Raw genomic sequence first — 23476 nt, forward strand, 5'->3', positions numbered from 1 at the left:
GGATCTGGAACCTATCATTGGCAAAGTCAGCTGCTCTTGAGAAACAGGGCCAGTGTAGGGACTAAAGAAAACCTGGATTCCAATAGGATATGGGAAGAAGTCACGGACACCGGCAACCCAATGTCTTCTCTCTACGGAGCAGCTGTGACCGAGGTACCCATTCGCTATGTACTTCTGCATTCCCATGGACCAGGGCTTTAGGAATTCTCTCCTACCAGCATCACATGGGACTCTGCCAATTGTACTTTCTAGCTGCTCGTATTTCAAGCCACTAGCTATGAGTTTAGACGTTAAGGGATCTGGTTCAGATCATAAATGTTATACAAATCAACCAGTATGGATTAAATGCTGCCACAGTCTATAACTGCCGAACGAGGGTCATGATTTCAGGCTGGTTAACAGATTCTAATACACTGAATCGTTTCATGAAATCTTAGTCCAAAGGCATTCATCATAAGTGTGAAATTGCATATGGTCTTGTGGAAAAGCAGCAGGTCACAGACAAGGTTGCTTGTCTGCTCACAGAGCAAGGTTGGAATGAAAAATGAAGACTGACTCAGGTGGCCGTGCTTCTGGGGGACAGTGCTACACCGGCCTTTGATGGGACCCAGTTATTTATTTATTTTTTTAAAGTTTTTATTTATTTATTTGACAGAGATCACAAGTAGGCAGAGAGGCAGGCAGAGAGAGAGAGAGGAGGAAGCAGGCTCCCCGTGGGAGCAGAAAGTCTAATGTGGGGCTCGATCCCAGGACCCTGGAATCATGACCTGAGCCGAAGGCAGAGGCTTTAACCCACTGAACCACCCAGGTGCCTTGGGACCCAGTTATTTCACAGGAGTTAAGTACACACAGGAATGGGGGTCGTGCTGGTGAATATTGAATGGATTTACCCATATTGAGGGTCACCGAACTTTGGGCCGATACCTCTTCTCTTATCCCCAATGACTAGGATGTACTTTTGTGAGGCTGCTTGTAATGTGTCCCCACATTGGCTTTTTGGAAAGAAAAATAATTCTATAAGCCCATGTCCTCCTGCAAAGATTGGCCAGTTGACTTTTAAAAAAGCGTTCTTTCTGCCCCTGGACTGAACTGGAGTTTGAAGATGAAACTCAACTCCCAGAAAGATCCCGGCTACGTCACCTCCTCTCTGGAGAACCTTGGGGATGTTATTTTATTTCTTTGAGCTTATTCTGTCATCATCCCTAAGAAGATCATGTCATATACGTCACAGGTTGCTCTGAGTATTAAATAAGATCGTGTTTATGAAAGAAAAGTCTCTTAAAATCACGTTTGGCATTTGGAGACCTCATAAATGTTAGTTACTTTTGAATTAAACTGAGAAAGTATATTCATAGGCAAGACAGTTTTGTCATCAAACTCAGTACTCATTTTTTTCCTAATTTAGATCCTATAAAATGGATATTCCTATCCCTTTCTTCAGCAAAACTGCCTCTTCAAATTCTTTTGTAGCCCTGAAAATGACTTTATCTGTTTTCCTTTGTATCTGGAGGTCACTTCATAACACTAATAACTGGGGGCACCTGGGTGGGTCAGTGGGTTAAGCCTCTGCCTTCGGCTCAGGTCATGATCCCAGAGTCCTGGGATCGAGCCCCACATCGGGCTCTCTGCTCAGCAGGGAGCCTGCTTCCCTCTCTCTCTCTCTCTGCCTGCCTCTCTGCCTACTTGTGATCTCTGTCTCTCTGTCAAATAAATAAATAAAATATTTAAAGAAAAACACTGATAACCTTATACAGGTACCATGTATAGTTGGCGGAATAAGGGAACCCCAAAGATATCTACTTCCTAATCCCTGCAACTGTGATTATGTTTCTTTTTTCCTTTTTTTTTTTCTTTTAAAGATTTTATTTATTTATTTAACAGACAGAGATCACAAGTAGGCAGAGAGGCAGGCAGAGAGAGGGGAGGGGAAGCAGGCTCCCTGCCAAGCAGAGAGCCAGATACGGGGCTCGATCCCAGGACCCTGAGATCATGACCTTAGCCGAAGGCAGAGGCTTAACCGTCTGAGCCACCCAGGCAGATGTGATCAAGGACCTTGAGATGAGAGAGTATTCTGGACTGTCCACATGGGCCCAATCTGATCACGTAGGTCTTTAAAATCAGATATCCTCTCCCAACCATGGTCAGAGGGAGACACAACCATGAAAACATGGTCAGAGAGAGGCCACATGGCTGCTCTGGAGATGGAGGACGGGGGCAAGAGGCAAGGGATCCAGGCAGCCTCTAGAAGCCCAAGAAGACAAGGGAGCTCCTTCTCCCCTCATACTGACAGACAGGCACGTAGCCCCACCCACAGCTTAATCCTAACCCAGGATCACGCTTCGACTCCACAGAATTGTAAGATAATACTTGTGTGGTTTTAAGCCACTGAGTTTGTGGTCATTTGTTACAGCAGCAGAAGGAAACTAATAGACTGTGAAATCAGCCTTGTTCTAAATACTTAACACATTTTATCTCTCGCAATTTCATAAAGACTCCCTAAGGTAAATCCTATAGAAAATTCATACTTAGAGAGATTAGGAAAGTTGTTCAAGATATCACAGCTGAAATAATAGCTGGCCCTTCTCTCCAGCGCCTGCCTATTTTATTTTACATGGCTGCTCCAAGTCGCCTTCTCGCCCTTATTATCCAATCCCTCGTAAAACTCAAAAGTTAAAGTAATTCATTACATAATTGAAAACTTTAAATAAACGAAATCATGACATTGCCTCTGGACCGCTGTTTACATGAGCCATGAAGATAACTTAATGGCTTTGCCTAGTGTCCATCGTTTCTTGCTTCTTTGAAGAGATCTACAGCAACTGTAGTGGAATTTCTCGAGTTACTGTTGGCCACCTACCTTACCGGGAAACTAGAATGGAGAAGCTCTCACCTCACAGGGCACTGCTACAACACAACTCAGAGCTGTGATTATGACCACCTGTCTCAAGATTTGCAAGGGAGGTTTCTGGGTATATCTACTTTCAGCTATTAGAACTCATGGGAACATTTGGCAAAATTCCACCAAGTTCCTGAAGCTTCTGGGCATCCTTTTTGTTTTTGCCTTTTATTCCCGGCAACTCCATTACCCTGGAAGGCTCCCAGCCTCCTCCCCAACCAGCCAAAGAGAACGTCTCCTCCTGTCTCATGCCTCATCTTTACTAGGGAGCAATTACTCGTGCCTTAATCCTTTCAGTTGGAAATAACATGTTCTTGCCTCTGCTCACTGGCTTTCTTTCCTTTCCTTTCCTTTCTTTCCTCCTTCCTTCCTTTCCTTCCTCCCTTCTTTTTCTTTTCTTTCCCTTTCCTTTTCCCTTTCCTTTCCTGTCTTTTTTCCTTTCCTCTCCTTTCCTTTCATTTCCTTCTTTCTTTCCTTCCTTTTCTTTCTCTTTCTTTCTTTCTATCTTTCTATCTTTCTATTTTCCACCTTTCCTTTCTTTTTTCCTATTTTCATTTCCTTTTCCCTTTCTTTCATTTCCTTTCCCCTTTCTTTCTTCCTTTCCTTTCTTTCTCCCTTCCTTTTCTTCCTTCCTCTTTTCTTCTTTTTCTTTTCTTTTTTTTTCTTTCATCTTCCTTTCCTTGCCTTTATTTCCCTTAATTTCCTTTCTTCTTTCTTTCTTTCTCCAAGTTAAAACTCAATTTTTTTCTTAATCTTTCAAGGCTCCCACCTGCTTCCCTCCCCTTACCCCCCACCAAACTAGACAAACTTTCTAAAAGCAAGGGTGATGTTGTGCTGGGCAGATAGTAGAAGATCACCAGCCCATTAATTATTTTAGGTAGGAACAGGCCCTGTAGATTAATCATCACACAATTACAGGACATTGAAAGTGATCCCAGAGATAGCCTAATTCCAGATCCCTGCTTTTGACTTGAAGCTTTCCAGGCAGAACACCAGATGTGAGGTTTTTTTTTGGGGGGGGGTCTCCCCCTTCCCACCTCAGGGCCCCATGTGGTTCTAAAATCCCAGTAGCCATGTGATCAGGCTTGCCACACTCCATGCCTTCATCACTCTTGCCTTTCTGACATCCTCCCTCTCCATCTGCTGGTTCTTCCAGAATTTACAGCTTTTTCGGGAGCACCTGCCCAATTACTCAGGCAAGGCCCTGCGTAGGATTTGCCGTATCCTGAGTGAGTTGAGAGTTCCAAAATGTTTGTTTTATAAAACGGAGACTCCATTCTACTTCATATCGACTTCCTCGCCCATCAATCACGTTTTCTGGTAACAGCATCATGGGAGGAATGTGATTTGGTCATACCCAGAGGTGATTAAGTGTCTGAACCTCTAGACTTCATTGGGGGGATTTTGTTATGGCAAATGCTTCCTTAATGACTAACTCATTTTTTTTTTTTTTTTAACCACTTAAGCCACGGTTTAGCTGCCAGTGAGCAAAGGCCTTGCCTACGTGGGCTACTGGGCTGAGACGAAACATGGAAAACATGGGAAAGAAGAGTGAAAGTGAAGAGGAGGGAGGGAGATATATGTGGAGAGTGAGGTGGGGGAGACTAGCTGGGGGATGAGGGCACAAAACATGGGAAAGGGAAAAATTAAGCGGTTAGAGGAGAGCGAGGAAAAAAGGAACAGAGGGGAATAGGGAGGAATCTGAATGTGATGAGGAAGGAGGAGAGAGAGCTGTGAACAGAGGGTGAATTGGAGACAGGAAAATTAATGGAGATGAAGGTGAAGAAAGGCACAGAGAGTCTAACCCATCCTTCCTGCTAAAGCCTACCCTCCCCGGACACTCAAACCTTCCAGAAGCCATTGTCCCAGGGCACCTGGGTGGCTCAGTTGGTTAAGCGCCTGCCTATAGCTCAAGTCTGGGTCCCAGGGTCCTAGAATCAAGCCCCACATCAGGCTTCTTGCTCAGCGGGGATTCTGCCTTTCCCTTTCCTTCTGCTCCTCCCCCCTCCCACTTGCACGCTCCCTCTTGCTCTCTCTCTCTGCCTGTCAAATAAATAGAATCTTTTTTTTTTTTTTTTTTTTAAGAAGAAGCCATTACCCCAACTCCAGAGTCCTGGAGAAGGAAGACAGTGTCAGGGAGAACACTGGGAGACCTTTCCAAGCAAGTCACTTGATCTATTATACCACATCCTTAATGAAAGGTGGTGCCTTGTGACCATCTACAATGACAATGTTTTATTTTTTTTTTAAGATTTTATTTATTTATTTGACAGAGAGAGAGAGGTCACAAGTAGGCAGAGAGGCAGGCAGAGAGAGAGGGGGAAGCAGGCTCCCCACTGAGCAGAGAGCCTGATGCGGGGCTCTATCCCAGGACCCTGAGATCATGACCCGAGCCGAAGGCAGAGGCTTAACCCACTGAGCCGTCCAGGTGCCCTACAATGACAATGTTTTAAACAAGCAGTCTAACATTAAAAAAAGCCAAAAAGCAATTTAAGGAACACAAAGCCTCTTGAAAAGATAAAGAGAATTGCATTGTAGGATATTCATCGGAACAATCACCCTAAACCCCCTCTTCATCCTCTCGCCACCAAATCCCACTTAGCCTCGAAGATCTCCTGGTCTTTTTCTTCTGTCTCCTCCAAGTGAGTCTCATTCTCTGTCTGCCTCTCTGTGCTCTCCACACCTGCTTCCTGACACAACCTGGCCCACAGGAGGTATTCGGTAATAGCTGCTAAGTGGAAAAAATAATAATAATAACCATAAGAATAATAGCTAGCATGCATTGGCCTCCATCTTGTATTACGTAGGCCAATTAGCATCTTGGACCTTCTTTTTTATTTTAAGATTTTATTTATGTATTTGACAGATAGAGATCACAAGTAGGCAGAAAGGCAGGCAGAGAGAGAGAGAGAGAGAGAGGAGAAAGCAGGCTCCCTGCCAAGCAGAGAGCCTGATGCAGAACTCGATCCCAGGATGCTGGGATCATGACCTGAGCCGAAGGCAGAGGCTTTAACCCACTGAGCCACCCAGACGCCTGCGCCCTATCTTGGACCTTCTTTAAACTATCCCCTGCCCTCCTTATCCAGGTCCAGATGAACACATGAAAACACTAGAATCTAACAGGTGAATGTTGACACACATCCCAAAGGCTGAGAAGCAGGGAAGTGGGGAGGTCTGGGAGTAAATGGAGGGATAAGACAGGACAGTTCAGAGGGTCTAACCGGGACTTCTACTCTATGGAAGCTACAACGGGAGAGGCAAGTTGACCCTCAAAAAACAACGCAAAGGCACCAAGGTCTTTGAGCATTCAGACTTCAGATGCACCCATCCTAAAACAAAGATAAAACCAAATAAAACAAAACCCCTAAAATGTGGAGGCTTTTTTCTAAATAAACTTCCTTCCCTGGGAGGTTTCCTACTCTGGAGCCCTGACTGCAGAAGCCACAGGCCTCAGGAGGAGTCAAGGGGGCTGGTTGGGCATGGGGCGGTGGGAATGGGGAAGGAGCGAGGGATTTCAGCGGACGGGAGAGTGCAGACCATCTTGCCCCGCTCCGTGAAACATGCCCAAGTCTCGCTTGAGAAATGACGCACTCGGCTGCCCAGTATTGAAACCACGTCCCCAGACAGACAGGATGCCCAGATGGCTGCTTGGGAGAAAACCCTTATGTTGGCTGTATACACCAGCAGTCAGTGGAGGGACCCTCAGACGCAAGAGAAGCAGAGGAGCCCCGCCCTCTGCACAGAGTCATTATTCCCGATCCTCCCCCCGCCACCCCCAGGCATTCCTATTGTTCTCTTTGGGGAAAATAGGAGTTGGGAGACCCAGAAAATGTGCCATCTTCCCCATAGAAGACCAGATTACAGTCTTCATCTTCAAAGAAAAAGTTGTCCTTGGAGTCTGAGGGAGCAGTATGGCCAGACGCTGGGTCCCTCGGATGAGGGTGAGCCTACAGAGTGGGCACAGCACATGGCTGAGGTCGGGGGACTCAGAGGCATGTTGGTGTGAGTGCCTGTGCACAGGGCAGGGGGTCTAGCTCTTCGAACCTTAATTCCTGCATCTGAGAAATGGGTTATCATCCAGCTTCTTGGGCTGTTATAAATAAGATAACTCACATAAAAAGTTTAACCCACAGACAGAGCTCATACTTGCAAGCTATTATTGTTATGGTCATTATTTATTCACTTAGCAAATATTAATAAGCACCTGTGAGGGATCAGGCGGTATCACTACTATTAGTATCAGAAAAGAGAGCCACAGCTCACTGTCAGTCCTGTGGATCGAGATATATATTTTATAAGCTTTCTAAACCCTCCTAACAAGCACAGCTCCTCTTTTTCTCTGTTTCTTTCTTCTTTTCTCTTTCTCTGTTCCCTTGTGCCTGTCTCTGCCCCCTGCCACCTTACCCCTACTCTAGCTCTCCTCCCTTCCCCCTCCCCCAATATTTTTCTACTTTTCATCAGATCCCTCCCTAAATCCGCATGTCTCTAATAGAGGCCAAACCTAAAGGCCACCAGGCAGTGATTTCTACCCAACAGCAGGCATCCAGTGAGCACCTACTGTGTGCAGGCCCGAGTGCTGTGGGTGGGGTCAGGACCCTTGGGCTAGCTGAGGAGACAGATTTTGATCCCAGGGTGAGAAGTGGTGACAGGGAGCCTTGTAGTAACAGGGGGAGCGAGGACTGGTCTACAAGAACTAGTGACAACTGGTCAGTTCCTCACAGAACATTGGAACTAGAAGCTTCCACAGAGAACTTCCAGTATTTCCCTACGTGGGTCCTGCAGACTGTTAATAAGGAATCTGCAAAACAATTGTCAAACACAACTAAGAAACCTTGAGCTAAGAAAAGTGAAAAGTTATTTGCTGAAGGACTTCTCGGTCTTTAAATGGCTAAACTTCAGGAATGTCCAGGAGGTCCCAAAATGCAGTGTTTTCCCCAAACTATTTATCTACACAATTCTAGCCTCAGATAAACTGCCTCAGATAAGTGTTCCACGGAACACACTCTGGGAACTGATGATCTGGCCAAACCTGCTCACTGTACAGGCAGAGAAAAAGGCCGAGGAAGGGGAAGTGACTTCCTCAAGTTCACCCACCACTTCCTTAGCTGTACCTCCCAAGCAATTCCAATTGTTCAAGCAGATATAGATGAAGGGCTTGTCTTTGGACTGAAATAGAATTTTTCCCTTTGGCCCTCATTCAGCCTCCTCCACTTCTGGCCCCCACTTCCCCCCCAGGTTGCATGACTGAAATGAATTTACTCGGGATGCTAATAGCAGAACAGAAGGGAACGAAGCCTGCGGGAGAGCACGGGCACCCGACACGCAGTCCATTCCCCACTCACCACTAGGGATTCAATATCATCTTTCCACATGGCAGCTGAACCTGACTTCTTGCAAAGATGGGCTCTGCCGCTGCTGGTCTGTCCACAGCCCCAGCTGGCAATCCCCAGGGTGTTTTGCAGTCCTCTACACCGAGGTGTGGAAGGTGCCAGAGATCAGGGGGCAGGTGAGAAAATACGGGAGCCAGGAGGAAGGGTTCATGCCTCAGAACAGGAAATAGGTCCAACCCAGAGATGAGGCCAATCCTCACTTTACATGTGTCGCTTCTATACCGTTGGCTGAAAACAGGAGAGAGACATCCCATCTACGTTATAGTAAGAACTCCCAAATAGGGGTGCCTGGGTAGCTCAGTGGGTTAAAGCCTCTGCCTTTGGCTCAGGTCATGATCCCAGCATACTGGGATACTGCGATCGAGCCCTGCATCGGGCTCTCTGCTCAGCTGGGAGCCTGCTCTGCCCCCCACCCCCCTCCACCCCGCCTGCCTCTCTGCCTCCTTGTGATCTCTCTCTATCAAATAAATAAATAAAACTCCCCAAATAAGAGATTTACAAGTGAATGAGTGCACGCGCACTTGTGTGTGTGTGTGTGTGTGTGTGTGTGTGTATGGCATGTTCATCTTAATACCCCCCTCCCCGCGCCCCGCCCTGCCAAACGTCAAACCAGAGGGGAGCACAGTCTGCTTGTACTGAGGGCTTCTCAACTTGAACCTGTTACTTTAAAACCACACCGACCCCACACTGTAGGAAACAGGCTCATACACACGCACTAATTTATGTCCTTTCTGGAGATGTCTACGTAAACCATTCAAGCCAACGATTCCACTTGTAGGAACTTACCCTTCAGACACACTTACAGACAGGAACAGAGATACCCGCATCAGGATGTTCGTTGTTACCGCCGCGGGCAATAAGCCCAAGACCGAACGTGGCCTCCATGTCCATTGGAATAAACACTTTATCACCTTACAAAGATGAGGAAGCCATTTGACCGGGTTTGGGAAGCTCTCCAAGACAGACTGTGAAGCGATGAGGGAAGTACGGAACAATGTGTCTAGTTTGCTTCAATTTACACACGCACACACACACACACGCACACACACACATGCACACGTTTGCTTGTAGATGTAAAGGAAACCCTTGGGAGGCTGCAAAGAAAACTTGTGATAGTGGGAGATGGTGTGGTGGTGGGAGATAAAGGGTCTGGGGAGGGAAGGGCGCGGGCTGGCCCGTCGCTGGATACCCTGTAGTAGAGTCAGCATACATTGTAAAGGGGTCCTTCCAGTACTTACTAGAGGGGCCAGAATTTCGATACTGGGGGTTCTCCTTGTCTTCCCCAGTCCTGGAAACTGTCAAAACTCTTGTTAAAATCATGGCAGACAGGGGGGCGAGGCCAAGGCCGCACTCTTGATTGTGTGGGGCGCGGGGGGCAGTGTGCCCAGCAGGTCCCAGTTACTCCGGCTGTCCTGCCCGCTTCCGCACGCTCCACTAAGCATGGCGACAACTTGGCCCCGAATAATAGCCACCGATTTGAGAAGTCACGGGGTGGGGGTAGTGTGGGGAGAGGAAGAGAAAGTAAGCTTTGGAGAGCTGTTTTCTTCCTACACTGTAAAAACTCAAATGCCAGGGGGTGGCGGGGGGGCGGGCAGGGAAACGAATCACCACCTTTGTCTTCAATCTTCAGTGCAGCAAGTCAAGGTTTTCCAGCCTGCACACACTGCTGATGCCTTTTAAGCCTTCCCATTCTGGCGCTGAGTGCACATAACGTGCAAATGAAAAGAATTGGGAGGTTTAATTTAGAATTCGGACAAAGGGCCCAGACACATGTGTCTCCCCGAGAATGTTGGGGTGGGGGTGGGGTGGGCAGTGACAGCATGTGTCAGTGGCCCCTGCATCCAGGCCGCTTTTGGACTTTGATTGGGGGACTCGTTCTGATTTTAACAAGTTTGCCAAGAAGACCTTCAGCTGGGTTGCATATGAGGCCCTGCTATTTTTAATATAAATGTAATGTTTTTAAATCCATCGACGGTGTCCTAAACCAGATTTGGTCGTAAGCAGCTGTGCTAAAATTGTAAAATCTCACCCTTGTGTCTGGTTTCACATCTGGTAACTCACAGCTAACAGTTACAACTCTCCAATAGTAATTAAATGTTTTCTTTAAAAGAAAAAACACCCACCCATCATATATGGCAGAATGCATTATTAAGGAGTATTTTGATTCACAACAACCGCCAAAAGGAAGGGTCCAGCGAGAATTTTATAGGTAGTTGGGTACTTTTAGGTACTGTTTCTAAAGGTGTTGATCAAAATAAGTACATGTTACAAAAAGCAAAGGCAGTTTGCAACGGGGTGGGTATTGAGTAACATTAAGGGACCATAATTGCTAGTGAGGAGAATGCGTCCCCTTTGATGTCAACCGTAGCTTTTCTCTTTTGTTTCAGAAAGGAAGAAACTTCAAAAGCCGTAATTTCAGGACAATAAAGTACTCACATTAATATAGGTACCAACTTTAACTGTTCTTGAGCTCAGGAAAAAAAAAATAGGTTCAGGGTGAGGATGTGGTCGGATGAAGGAGAAAGATTTCCAGTGCTTTTCAATTTCTTCCCTGACACCATTTTAAATGTGAACAAATGATACCACATACATGGAGGATGGCTGATGAAGCCTTCAGACGCACTTGCGATGTCACGAGGTAAAAACAGTTCATTCCCTACATTTTGAAAGATATAGCTTTATTTTCTCATGCTATTTTAAATCTATAGATACATCATCTTGAATTCTGAATTCTCCTAGTAGCTTAAAGATTCTGGGACTGCTAGCAGGCCAAAGAAGGATGCTCCAGAAATCAGCCACTTTTTCTTTTTCTGAAAGCACTTTGGGAAGGTGTGATTTCAATAAGATGTAAAATACACATGTGACTTTCCTAATGCTTTTGGTTTTCAGGTGAACTTTTCATGTCATAAACTCTTTTACTGGAGTTTAATGAACAGGAAGGAAAAAAAAATACACACATTGGGATTGTATAGGGCTTGAAATATTTGAAGATCACTTTCCTTCACATTTTCAGTATAGAAATCAATGTTTTTTACTGGATTTTTCTGAGTTGTGCAGACACCATCCCTGTCTAGTTTTAGAATTGAAGGATTTCTTTTTTAAGAAATAATAACGGCTAAGAGGAGCAGGGGAGGTGGAACAGGAAAAGTTCTGAAAGAGAGTAAGCTTGGGGACCAAGCCTACCTAATATGTGACAGAGAATGGCTTAAGTCCTTGGCACTTGCACGGAAAAATTCAAGACCATGCAAGCTCTTTAGAGCAAACTGGTTTCTCATTAGAAGCCCTGAAAACACTCCCTGTACCCGTGTTCGCTATGATTCCTTAGGGGGAAGTAAGAAGTCCCATATAAGCACTGTTGTGATCCCAGCAACCTAAGAAGACAGTAAGCCAGAATCAGTTTGGTGAGCACAGATCTCAGAAGTCTGACTTCCAGCATGAATGACCGGGGGTACATTAATGACTTCCAAATAAAATTAGCAGGGCTGGACCGTCTGAAAAGCAGGTGCCATCTGTATCACCCAGGACTTGGGAAACCCTATTCACGGTGAGAAGCAAGGTACCCGTCAGCAAGGCAGACTTTCCTGGGTCCCATTGCTGCTTCTTCCCACAAAAGTCGGGGCGGGGGACTGTATAGCCTCCAGGAGCTCTTAGGTGTTGAGGCCAAGCAGAAGGGGGAAGAGAAAGACTAAAACAATGAAATCCACAGCTTTGAGCATCACAGTCACACTTGCTCCAGAGAGGACTTACTGGGAGAGTCGAGACACTGCATTGCAGATCTGCTTCCCTCGTTATAAACTTAAAATGAGATTGGCTGACGCGGAGCTGCCAAGTCCACACTCAGGATATTTTTGCCCTGACATATGAACCACTGCGGTCTCCATAAAGGGGACCTTTTCAGGTGTGACACAGATGCAAGAGCCTGAAAGGTGATGAGAGACAAGGTATGGGTCCTTATCCAAGCCACTCAGATAATCAAGCAGCCCAGCACATCACCTAGCTTGGGAGTGGCTGAAAATGAAAGCCCCTTGGGGGTGGGCGGGATACAGAACACAGTCAAGGCATTGTCAAGAGAGCTGGCCTGTGGTATGAGACCTATTATAGCCCATTGTGTCCATACCTTCTTCTCTTCCCGGGCCTCTATCACTCATCTAGAACGGTAGGTCTTACCCGGACATCCTCTGGACCCACAAGTCTCAGTACAAAATGGTGTGAAAAGCTCAAGAATCCAGCCAATGGTCAGCGACCAAAACAACTCCCTATCCATTCTGGGCCACTGAAATACCATAGACCCATCTGTCCTTGGAAAAAGGAAACATACCCAGAACCAGGATGGGCCGCTTGTGGTGTCTGGTTTATAATTCTTTCTGGGCTTTTCTGCCCACACCTCAGTTCCAAGAAAGAGCAAGAAAAGGAGAGTTGCTCTCCCATTGAGAGAAATGACCCCATCCTTACCCCCTCCCCCCACAGATCCTTAACTCTGGCTCCATTCAGAACCAGCTGTCCTTTGAACCCTGCGATGCAAAGACAATTGCCATGGCGTGGTCATTTAATTCTCTCTCTCTTTCTGATGGCAAACATGAGCTTCTGGCTACAACAGGGCCACCTGCAATGTGTTAGTCATTAAAAAGGTCACCGTTACTAAACATTTTAAACTGTGAATAGCTTCAGATTAAATTAGGTGTAAAAAAAGTCATTTCCTCTCTGTGATAAACTCAAACACCTGCAGTAGGGCTCACGTTTACCAGGGACATAAAGGACCTCTCCCACTCACAGACCATTAGGGGGGGATGAAAACAGAAAGCGCCATTCTGCCAGCTCTCTCTGTCTGTCCCCTGTAATAGGATTCTCTACGTTTGGTGATTGTGTGCCCGGCTCCTTGAGACACGTGATGACTGCACGGACGGGAAAGAAACCCTGCATTCTCATTGGCCTCTTGGTACCTTCTTTAGTACATCGATGTAAATTTCCTTACACCCCCCCCCCCCTTTTTTTTTTTTCTCTCCCACGTTTTCATCTCATCTTAAGCCATTAGAACAGTCAGCATCCCATCCCCCTGTTGCCATTCCCCGGAGCTGGCTGCTGTTGGCAGTCTGGCTGAAACGAGGTAAAGCAGAGTGAGTGCGGATGGTGTGCAGAGAGCTGGGACCACGAGCCAGGCACGGTGCTAGGTGCTGGCATACACCTTCCGGACTGCCCCTCCCCACCAGCAACCTCAGAAAGCTGGTATCCCCCCACCTCAAAGATGAACGCACTCTGCGCTTTGAGGGGTCTAGTCGCTGCTTATGGGAGGCTCATCGCTTCAGGAAGTGTCCTCTCCCTGTCGTTACCTGGCCGAGCCCACTGTAGCGTCTCACCGCAGCCTTAGCCTCCCCACTGCGCACTAGGCTCCCACGCTTGCCTCTCCATGATTCATTTCCCACACAACAATCAAGGGATGAGCTCGAAGGTTTAAGTTGGTTTGCATCACACCCTGCCATCTTCCCACCTACCACTTTCCCATCACACCCTGTAGATTCTCACTGCAGTGAAAATAAAATCTAGACTCTTCTATTTGAGGTTTCCTCTGACCTCCTCACACCATAGCCTACCCCTTTCCCCTACCCGGGCCTTTCTCATCGTCTGATCTGGACTGTCCCTCCAGGCCTCTCTAGCACATCCCCCTCTGTGTTGTCTTTATAGTTCTCATCACTGTCTGAGGGTCCTTGCTTCTTGTCCATCTTCCGCTAGACGATAATTTCAACAGGTGGAAATGTTGCCATGTGCTCTGCTGTATCCACAGTGTGCATACAGTACATTGCCTAAGGTTGGTGCTTAGTGAACGAAGGGAGAGATGAACCCATGCATCGTGGAGTTGAACTTCCACGTAGATGGCTCCGAAGCCGGTCTTCTTTCTGGTGCGTCACAGTGATTACGGGGAAGCTGGACACTGATGTCTGGGACAAGAGTGGAAACCACTGTTGGCCCCAAAGACTGTTTTCTAAGGCTGACCTGTACTTCACCTCGACACAATATATATATTTTTAAACCTATAATACTATTTGTCTTCAGGTTTAAAATAACTCTAAACATTGCAATGGGTACTCTGGCGGGTCAAGCTTGGGGCTAGCTATCACCATACTTAATTCTTCTATGCAGAATATCTGTTGCAATTTTTATGCCCTTCCTTGTGTCATTTGAATGAAGGTTTCTCTCTCCAAATAGACGATAAGTTCCTTTGAAGGCATCACAATTTAGCACAGTGTTTTGTATCTAGGTAGCATTAGTCAGTCTTTGTCCAGTAAAACTAAATAATTTACTGTATAATCCCTTTGATCTAGAGAGACTGTTTGTTTTGTTTTGTTCTGTTTTAATTGCCCCAACATCTTTTTTTCTTTGTTTCTTTACAGTTCTCAGTTCTCCACCTATATCTGCTGGAGGGCCAGAATGGACATTCAATAAATGTTTGTTGCAACTGAAATAAGGGCCCATCCTGCAATATAAACTGTAAAAAAAAAAAAAAAAAAAAAAAACACACACACACACACACACAAAAAAACAAAAACAAAAAAAAAAAAAAAACAAATAAAAAAAAAAAAAAAACTTGCGTATTCAAGTAGGGTGGCACTGAGTTCTGCATTTCATGACAATCATCAGATGTAGACATTACTGTGCCCAGTTAAAAAAACACATACGCCCATGAAAATAATTGGGAATTGCTAAGAAGAACTGAGGGTAAGGATGAAATAATTCTAGTGACATTTAAATTTAAAATTTTTTCCCCCTCTAACAGCTTGGTATAAATTTTATTTTATTGAAAATTTATTTTATTGAAACAACCCAATTTCCATGAACTGAAAAATAGCTGTTCCACACAAGCAAAAGCTAAAGGAGTTCTTTACCGCTAACCTGGCCTTACAAGAAATGTTAATGGGACTCCTTCAAACTGAAAAGAAAGGGAGTTAATGAGTAACAAGAACACATATGAAAGAATATTGCCCACTAGAAAGCTAAATATTTAGTAAAGATAGTGGATGAATAACTTATAAAGCCAGCATGAAGATTAAAAGACAAAAGTAGTAAAAACTATGATGACAATAATTAATTAAAGGGCACACAGGACAAAAAGATGTAAAACGTGGCATAAAAAACACAAAACACAGGAGGGAGTAATATTGCTAAGCTTTACAATGGGATTAAACTTAAGTTATTAACTTAAACTGTTACAGATATAGATTGTTATATGCAAGCCTTATCGTAGCCACAAAGCAAAAAACCACAGTAAATACACAAAAAGAGAAAGAGAAAGGAATATAAGCATACCACTAAAGAAAGCCATCAAACACCGGGCATAAGAGCAAGAGAAGCAAGGAAGAGAAGGAACTACAAAAACAGCTAGAAAACAATGAACAAAATGGCAATGAGCACATGCCTATTGACACTTACTTTAAATGTAAATGAACTAAAGTCTCCAATCAAAAGACAGAGTGGCTGAATGGGTTAAACAAGACCTATCTATATGCAGGCTACAAGAGACTAACCTCAGAAGTAAGGACACGCACAGCCTGAAAGTGAAAGGATGAAAAAAGATATTCCATGCAAATGAAAACAACAACAACAAAAGAGGTAGAATAACTATAATTATATCAGACAAAATAGGCTTTAAAACACAAACAGCAATAAATGACAAAGAAGGGTGTTACATAATGATAAATAAATATCAATGATAAATGATAAATAGGCACATCCAACAAAAAGATATAACATTTACAAATATATAAAGTCAACGTAGGAGAATCTAAATTTAAAAAGTAAATATCAACATACCTAAAAGGAAAGATCGATAAGTAGGAACCTTTAATATCCCACCTACCTCAATGCAGGCAGAAAATAAATAAGGGAAAACTGGCCTCATATGACATGTTGGACCAGATGGACTTAAAGTCCATCCAAAAGCAACAGCATACATTCTTCTGAAGTGCACATGGAACATTTTCCAAGATAGATCATATGTCAGGGCACAAAACAAGTCATAATAAATTTTAAAGGATTAAAAATCATATCAAGCATCTTTTCTGGCCACAATGATATGAAACCAGAAATTAATTACATGAAGAAAACTATAAAACCCACAAATATGTGAAGATTAAACATGCTACTAAACAACCAATGGGTCAAATAAAAAAATCAAAAGAGAAATCAGAAAATATCTTGAGACAAGTGAAGATGAAAATGTAACATACCAAAATTTGTGTGATGCAGCAAAAGCATCTCTAAGAGGAAAGTTCGTAGTGAGAAATGACTATCTTGTGAAACAAAAGGCTGAAGTAAATAACCTAACTTTACATTTTAAGGAACTAGAAAAAGAAGAAATGAAGCCCAAAGTTTAGTAGAAGGAAGGAAATAACAAAGATTAGGGCAAAAATAAATGAAATAGGCACTTAAAAGACAATAGAAAGGCTCAATGAAATTAAGAGCTGATTCTTTGAAAAGATAGACAAAACTGAAAAATCTTCTGCTTGACTCACACACACACACAAAGAGGACTCAAATAAAATCAGAAATGAAAGAAGAGATGTTACAACTAATGCTGCAGAAATACAAAGAATTATAAGACACTACCATGAACAATGACAGGACGACAAATTGGAGAATCTAGAAAAAATGGATAAATTCCTAGAAACACACAACCTACCAAGACTGAAACATACTGAAATAGAAAAACTGAACAAACAGATTACTAGGAAGGAGATTGAATTAGTCATTGAAAACCTCCCAACAAACTAAAGCCCAGGACCAGACAGCTTCATTGGTAAATTCTACCACATTTTCAAAGGATTAATACCAATCATTCTGAAACTTTTACAAAAAATAGAAGACAAGGGAACTCTTTCAAATTCATTTACAAACCTAGAAGTACCAGACAAGGATGGCACAAATAAATTACAGGTCAGTATCCCTGAAGAACACAGATGCAAAATCCTCAACAAAATATTAACAAGCCAATTTCAACAATATGTTAAAAATATCATATATCATCATCAAGATTTATTCCAGAGATGCAAGGACAATTCAATATCCATAAACCAGTCAATGTGATACACGATTAACAACATAAATGATAAAAATCACATGATCATCCTAATAAAAACAGAAAAAGCATTTGACAAAATTTAACATCAATTTATCAGAAAAACTCTCAACAAATTAGGTATAGAGGGAGTGTACCTTGGAATGATAAATCCATATATGGCAAGCCTACAGTTAACATTATACTCAATGGTAAAAAGTTGAAAGCTTTTCCTCTGAGATCAGGAACAAGACAAGGATGTCCACTCTAGCCATTTTTATTCAACATTTTTTTAAAGATTTTTTTTAAAGATTTTATTTGTTTATTTGAGAGAGAGAGAGAGAGAGAAAGAGCCAGCAGAAGGAAGAGCGAAGGGCAGGGAAAAGGAGAAGCAGGCTCCACGCTGAGCATGGAGCCTGACACGGGGGTGTATCCCAGAACCCCAGGATCATGACCTTAACTGAAGGCAACCGACTGAGGCAATGAGGCACCCCTTATTCAAAATTTTTTATTCAATAATTTTTATTCAATAATTTCACTATTGAAAGCCCTACCTAGAGCAATTAGGTAATGTTAATGATAATAATTAATAATAATAATAATAATAGGCATCTAAATTGGAAGGAAGCAGTAAAATTTTCACTAGTTGCAAATGACATGATATCATATATAGAAAATCCTAAAGACTCCACCAAAAAACTGTAAGAATTAATAAGAATTCAATAAAGTTCCAGGATACAGAATCAATATATGAAAACCTATTATTATTTCTATATGTTAATAATGAATGATCAGAAAGAAATTAAGAAAACAATCCCATTTATAATTGCATCAAAAATAATATAATATCTAGGGATAAATTTAACCATGGAAGTGATAAACTTGTAGAATGAAAATCAGAAGACCAATAAAGACTAAGTAACTTATAAAATAAATTGAAGAAGACATAAATAAATGGAAATTTATTGGATTACAATGCATTAGAAGAACTAACATTTTAAAATATCCATACTAAAAAAATAAAATAAAATAAGATAAAATGTCCATACTACCCAAAGCAATATATAACTTCAGTGCAATCCTTACCAAAATTCCAATGGCATTTTTTCACATGAATGGAACAAATAATCTTAAAATTTGAATGGAACCATAAAAGACCCTGAATAGCCAAAATAATCCTAAGAAAGACTGAAAGCATCATTTCCCTGATTTCAAACTATATTATAAAACTATAGTAATTAAACAGTGTAGTATTGGCTTAAAAACAGACACTTAGATCAATGGAATAAAATAGGGAAATTGACCCCCTTATCGACTAATTTACAAGAAAGGAGCAAAGAGTATACAGTGGGGGAAGGATGGTCTCTTCAACAAACCGTGTTGGGAAAACAGGACAGCCACAGGCAAATGAATGAAACTGGAACACTATTTTACACTATATACAAATTTAACCCCAAATGGATTAATGGCTTGAACATAAGACCTGAAATTACAACACTCCTAAGAGAAAACACAAGCAGTAAGCTCCTTGACATGGGTCTTGGCAACGATTTTTATAGTATGACACCAAAAGTGAATACAACAAAAGCCAAAATAAGGAAGTGGGACTAAGTCAAGCTTAAAAAATCTACGCCTGATTAAGGAAACCATTGACAAAATGAAAAAACAATCTACAAAAGGGGAAAAAATATTTGTGAATTATATATCCAATGCGGGGCTAATATCCAAAATAGATAAAGAACTCATAAAACTCAGTAGGAAAAAATTTTGATTTAAAAATGGGCAGAAAATTTGAATTTTTCCAAAGAAGATACACTGATGACCAACAAGTACATGAAAAGATGCTCTACATCATTAATCATCAAGGAAATGAATATCAAAACCACAGTGAAATATCTCCTCCCACCTGTTAGAATGGCTATTCGAAGACTAGAAATATCAAGTTCTGATGAAGAAGTGGAGAAAAGGGAACGCTGTGCATCGCTGGTGGGAATGTCAATTGGTACAGCTACTATGAAATTCAGTATGGGGATACTCTAAAAATCAGAAGTAGAACAACACATGATCCAGCAATTCTACTTCTGGGTATTTATCCGAAGAAAACAAAAACCACCAACTCAAAAGGACATATGCGACCCCCATATTCACTGCAGCATTATTTATGATAGCCAAGATAGAGGAAAAACCTAAGCGTCCATAGGTGAATGAACAGAGAAAGAAATTGTGGGGTGTGTGTGTGTGTGTGTGTGTGTGTGTGTGATGAAATACTATTCAGCCTTAAAAAAAAAAAAAAAGAATCTTGCCATTTGTGACATGATTGAACCTTGAGGAAATTATCAGTAAAATAAGCCAGACAGAAAGACAAATACTATATGATCTGTCATAAGTGGAATAGGAAAATAAGCAAGTAAATGAACAAACCAAGGTCACGGGTACAGAAAGCAGACCTGTGGTTGCCAGAGGCAGGGGGCTGGGGGGTGGGACAAATGAGTGAAGTTTTATAAATATGTATTTTACTTATTTATTTGAGATAGAGAGAGAGCAGGAGGGGCAAAAGGAGAGGGAGAAGCAGATGGCCCGCTGAGCAGGGAGCCCGACACGGGGCTCGAGCTCTAGACCTTGGGACCATGACCTGAGCCAAAGGCAACACTCAACCAACTGAGCCACCCAGGTGCCTGTGAACTTTTTTTTAAAGTTTCGTTTACATAAATGGAACGTAAAAATAGCGGAATAAACTGTGGAACATCCCTATTATGGAATATCATTCAGTTTGAATGAGTTAGCTCTTTACATTTTAACCTAAAAGGATTTTTGTGGTATATTGTCAAATCAAAAAAAATAAATAAATAAAATAAGCTATCTAGAATACAGTGTGACATATAGGAGCCTACTTGTATTTAAAAAAAAAAAAATGTGTCGATAAGCATGTGTTTATTTGTATGGGCATGGAGAAACGTGTGGAAGGATACACACCAAGCTGTTAAAATCTGTCTTCACAGTGCGCTGGGGACAGAGAAGTTGTGGCAGAAGGTAGTCATCGACTTTTCCTTTATACCTCTCTATACTGCTTCACTCTTTACAACGAGAGTATTGCTTTTGAATAAAAATATGTTGGAAAATAAAGATTAAAACAAAATGCCATGTTTCCCCTAGAATAGGGCATACATCTCAGCTAGATAATAATCTTCAAAGTGTTCGGTGACTAATCAGTTAACTTTCTTCTCTTGCTCTGTGTCCCCTGGCGAGCTCATCTCTTGCTCACAAACCCAGTTATCAAGAATAAATGGCAGGCTGCTGGGTATTGACCCTAAGGAAACAGTCCGAAGAGAGAGCTCAGAGAAAGCTTCCTCCTTGGGGTTATTTATCACGTTGCTGTTTCGTAAGATTGTAATATTGGATACAACATAAATGCCCTACAACAGGGAAAAAGCTAACTAAATTATGATACGTTCACTTGGAAATATTAAGAATGACTAAAACAGAGGCATCTACCACTTTATAGCACCCTGGAAAATGCTCCTATTATAACATTAATTGAGTAGCACAGTGCACAAAAGTAACCTCCATAGGACAATTACATGAAAATGATCAGAAAAAGACAAGACAGGAAGAGATGCAACTAACAGACTAAAGTGACTTAGCATCATTCTTACAGGCAACCCCCCTCCCCCAAAGCTCATGTGCACAGGTTATTACAGGAATGTTAAATAATCACTCTGGGAGAATCACCCCTCATTGTATAAATCACCAGGGAACGTCAGTCCCAGAGTTATACGTCTAGCTTAAAATCATTTAAGAAGATGACACTTTGGCCAATATTTTCAAATAGCCTGAGAACATCCCCATTATTTTTTTTTTTTTTTGTTCCTTCTCCCAGTTGCACTGCAAGAGAGAGGGGCATGAGTTTCCTGGGAGATAAGAAAGAAAACGAGATGCTTTGTTTTGTAAACTTGGTCAGTGTCTCATGAGATCTCAGGGGGAATTATTTTTATTAGTCCTGAACACCATGAGGAAATGTTAATTCTAGTTCAATTTGTTGAAAATCCCAAGGGGAAAACCATGTGAGGGCCACAGAATAAAATCTGGTCTGTAGAAAATGGTGGATGGAGCACTGGACTGGGAGTCACATGGACATGTATTCATTCATTCATTCATTCATTCATTCATGTCTGTTGTGTGTAATAGACTTCAGAATGTAAATCTCTTAAAGCAATCTGGTCCCAGCTGTCAGGCAGCTATGGTGAATGTCCAAGGACATAACCAAGTAATTATAGTACCATGTATTAGGAACAGTGATAAAAAAGGATATTATGGAGTATGAAGGAAAAAATTTCTGGTTCCTCTTGAGATAGTAGGTTCAACTCCAAGACAGAGGTAATCCTTGAATAACAGGGCCCTGGAATGCTGGCTGCTGGGCCACCAGAGAGAGTAGTGATTAAGTAAGGACACGATTACGGAGGCAGACTCCAGGCCCAGGTCCATCAGGAAGTGTGTGACATTGGGCCCATTACTTAACCTCTAGAGAGCGATTTCCTCATGTGTCAAAAGAGCTAACAGTCCACACCGCCCAAGACAAGGGGTGGAATTCCAGAAGAAGCTGCCCACGCAGACTTCAGCAGAGAGCCTGGCACATGATTCCAGCTAAATCATGGTAACTGTATCCCTATGAACTAACAGCTCCTCGGCCACAGTTACTGTGACCAGAGCGAGGCAGATGGGAGGACACTGTCGTGGAACATAAATCACGGGCTGCTTCAGGCGCTGGATTTTGATCTGCGGGATGTGGAGCGACATTCTCAAGCTTTCCAACCTGTTACTATTAATCATTTCCCTGGGAAGCGTTTCCGGAGTCCGTCTCTGGGGTGGATTCTGTCGGTGGGCGGTGGGTGAGCGAACAGAAGGGGTCTTCCTCACGTGGGAGTGACTCTGCCCTCCCCGGGTGTGGTGCACATTTAGAGGGAGACTGTGGGACTTCTCGTCCGCTCCCCTGGGGCCCTCGGGGGAGGGCTGCTTGACAGCATTGTGGCCTGGCCCGTCAGCGAAACTAACCACTCATTTCTCAACTGACGTCCCGTGTCACTCCACGCATCCCAGCCAGGCTGTGGGGAAGACACCTGCAGAGCGCCAAGAGGGCCCGGCCTCAGCAGCTGGGCAGGGGAGGATGGAACAAAGAGGGGCCTGCTGAAACCAGGTGTCTCAGACACAAAACCAAGATGTCTCCTCTGCTTTCCGGATAAAGGACGTCGCTTTAACTGCACTATGTGATCTCGGATGGGACTGGATTCCAAGGCAGCTGCTGAATTCCTGCAGTCGCCCCAGCATTTAAGTGGGTCAACAGGGCCACCCACGTTCAGAACAGATAGAAACCACCCCCCTCATGGAGTTCTAAATTTCTTGTTGAATTATTGCTTTGCTCGCATACCATTTTTGTGTCTGTTTCGTAGGTGAAATCATGGAGAGACAGAGAGATGAGGGGCAAGTAGGCAAGCTAGCAGGAGGCGAGTCAGAGTTAAAATCCTGGCAATGGGAATTCGGAGCCTGAAGACTTCCTTTCTGGGCATGCTGCCTCCCAGCGAAAATGCTAGAACAAAGAATGAGCATGCAGAACCACCACAATAGAGAGGTTTCCTGGAGGTGTTTTGTTTAAATGCTTGTCAGCCTTAGCTACCTAGCATGAACTAATTTCACTGGATCGGGTCCTTACCAAGCCCAGGAGAATTAGGACAGGTGGGTGGGGAGGGTTTTGTTGTCTTTCTCTTGAGAGAAAGAGGTTCTGGGGAGGGGGAGGTCTAGGATTCCTGAGAGTGAATGAGAGCCCAGAGAATCAAGACAAAGGCCCTTGCAGTGGAATTATGGGCCAAGTGGGCGGGGCAGGGAGCAGGGTGAGAAAGGATTTAAAAGGTGTTAACACGGATCCGCCACAATGTGGTCAGGGCTGGCCCTGCTCATTCAGACAGTTTGTCCTCAACTCTCCCTGTTCAGAGGGGCTATCTCATCTCATTGACTTGGGCATTCTCAAGTTCTGTGGTTCAGCAGGTGCCCGAGAGCTCGGATGGACTATCAAAGCCAATGCCATCCCCAGGAGTACCGGGTCCAGGTCAGCCCAAGCCAACAGGGATTAACTGGTCACCGAAGTGGCAGTGC

Source organism: Enhydra lutris, unplaced genomic scaffold (assembly GCF_002288905.1).
Source record: "Enhydra lutris kenyoni isolate GAN:26980312 unplaced genomic scaffold, ASM228890v2 scaffoldscaffold54, whole genome shotgun sequence".
Taxonomy (NCBI): Eukaryota; Metazoa; Chordata; class Mammalia; order Carnivora; family Mustelidae; genus Enhydra; species Enhydra lutris.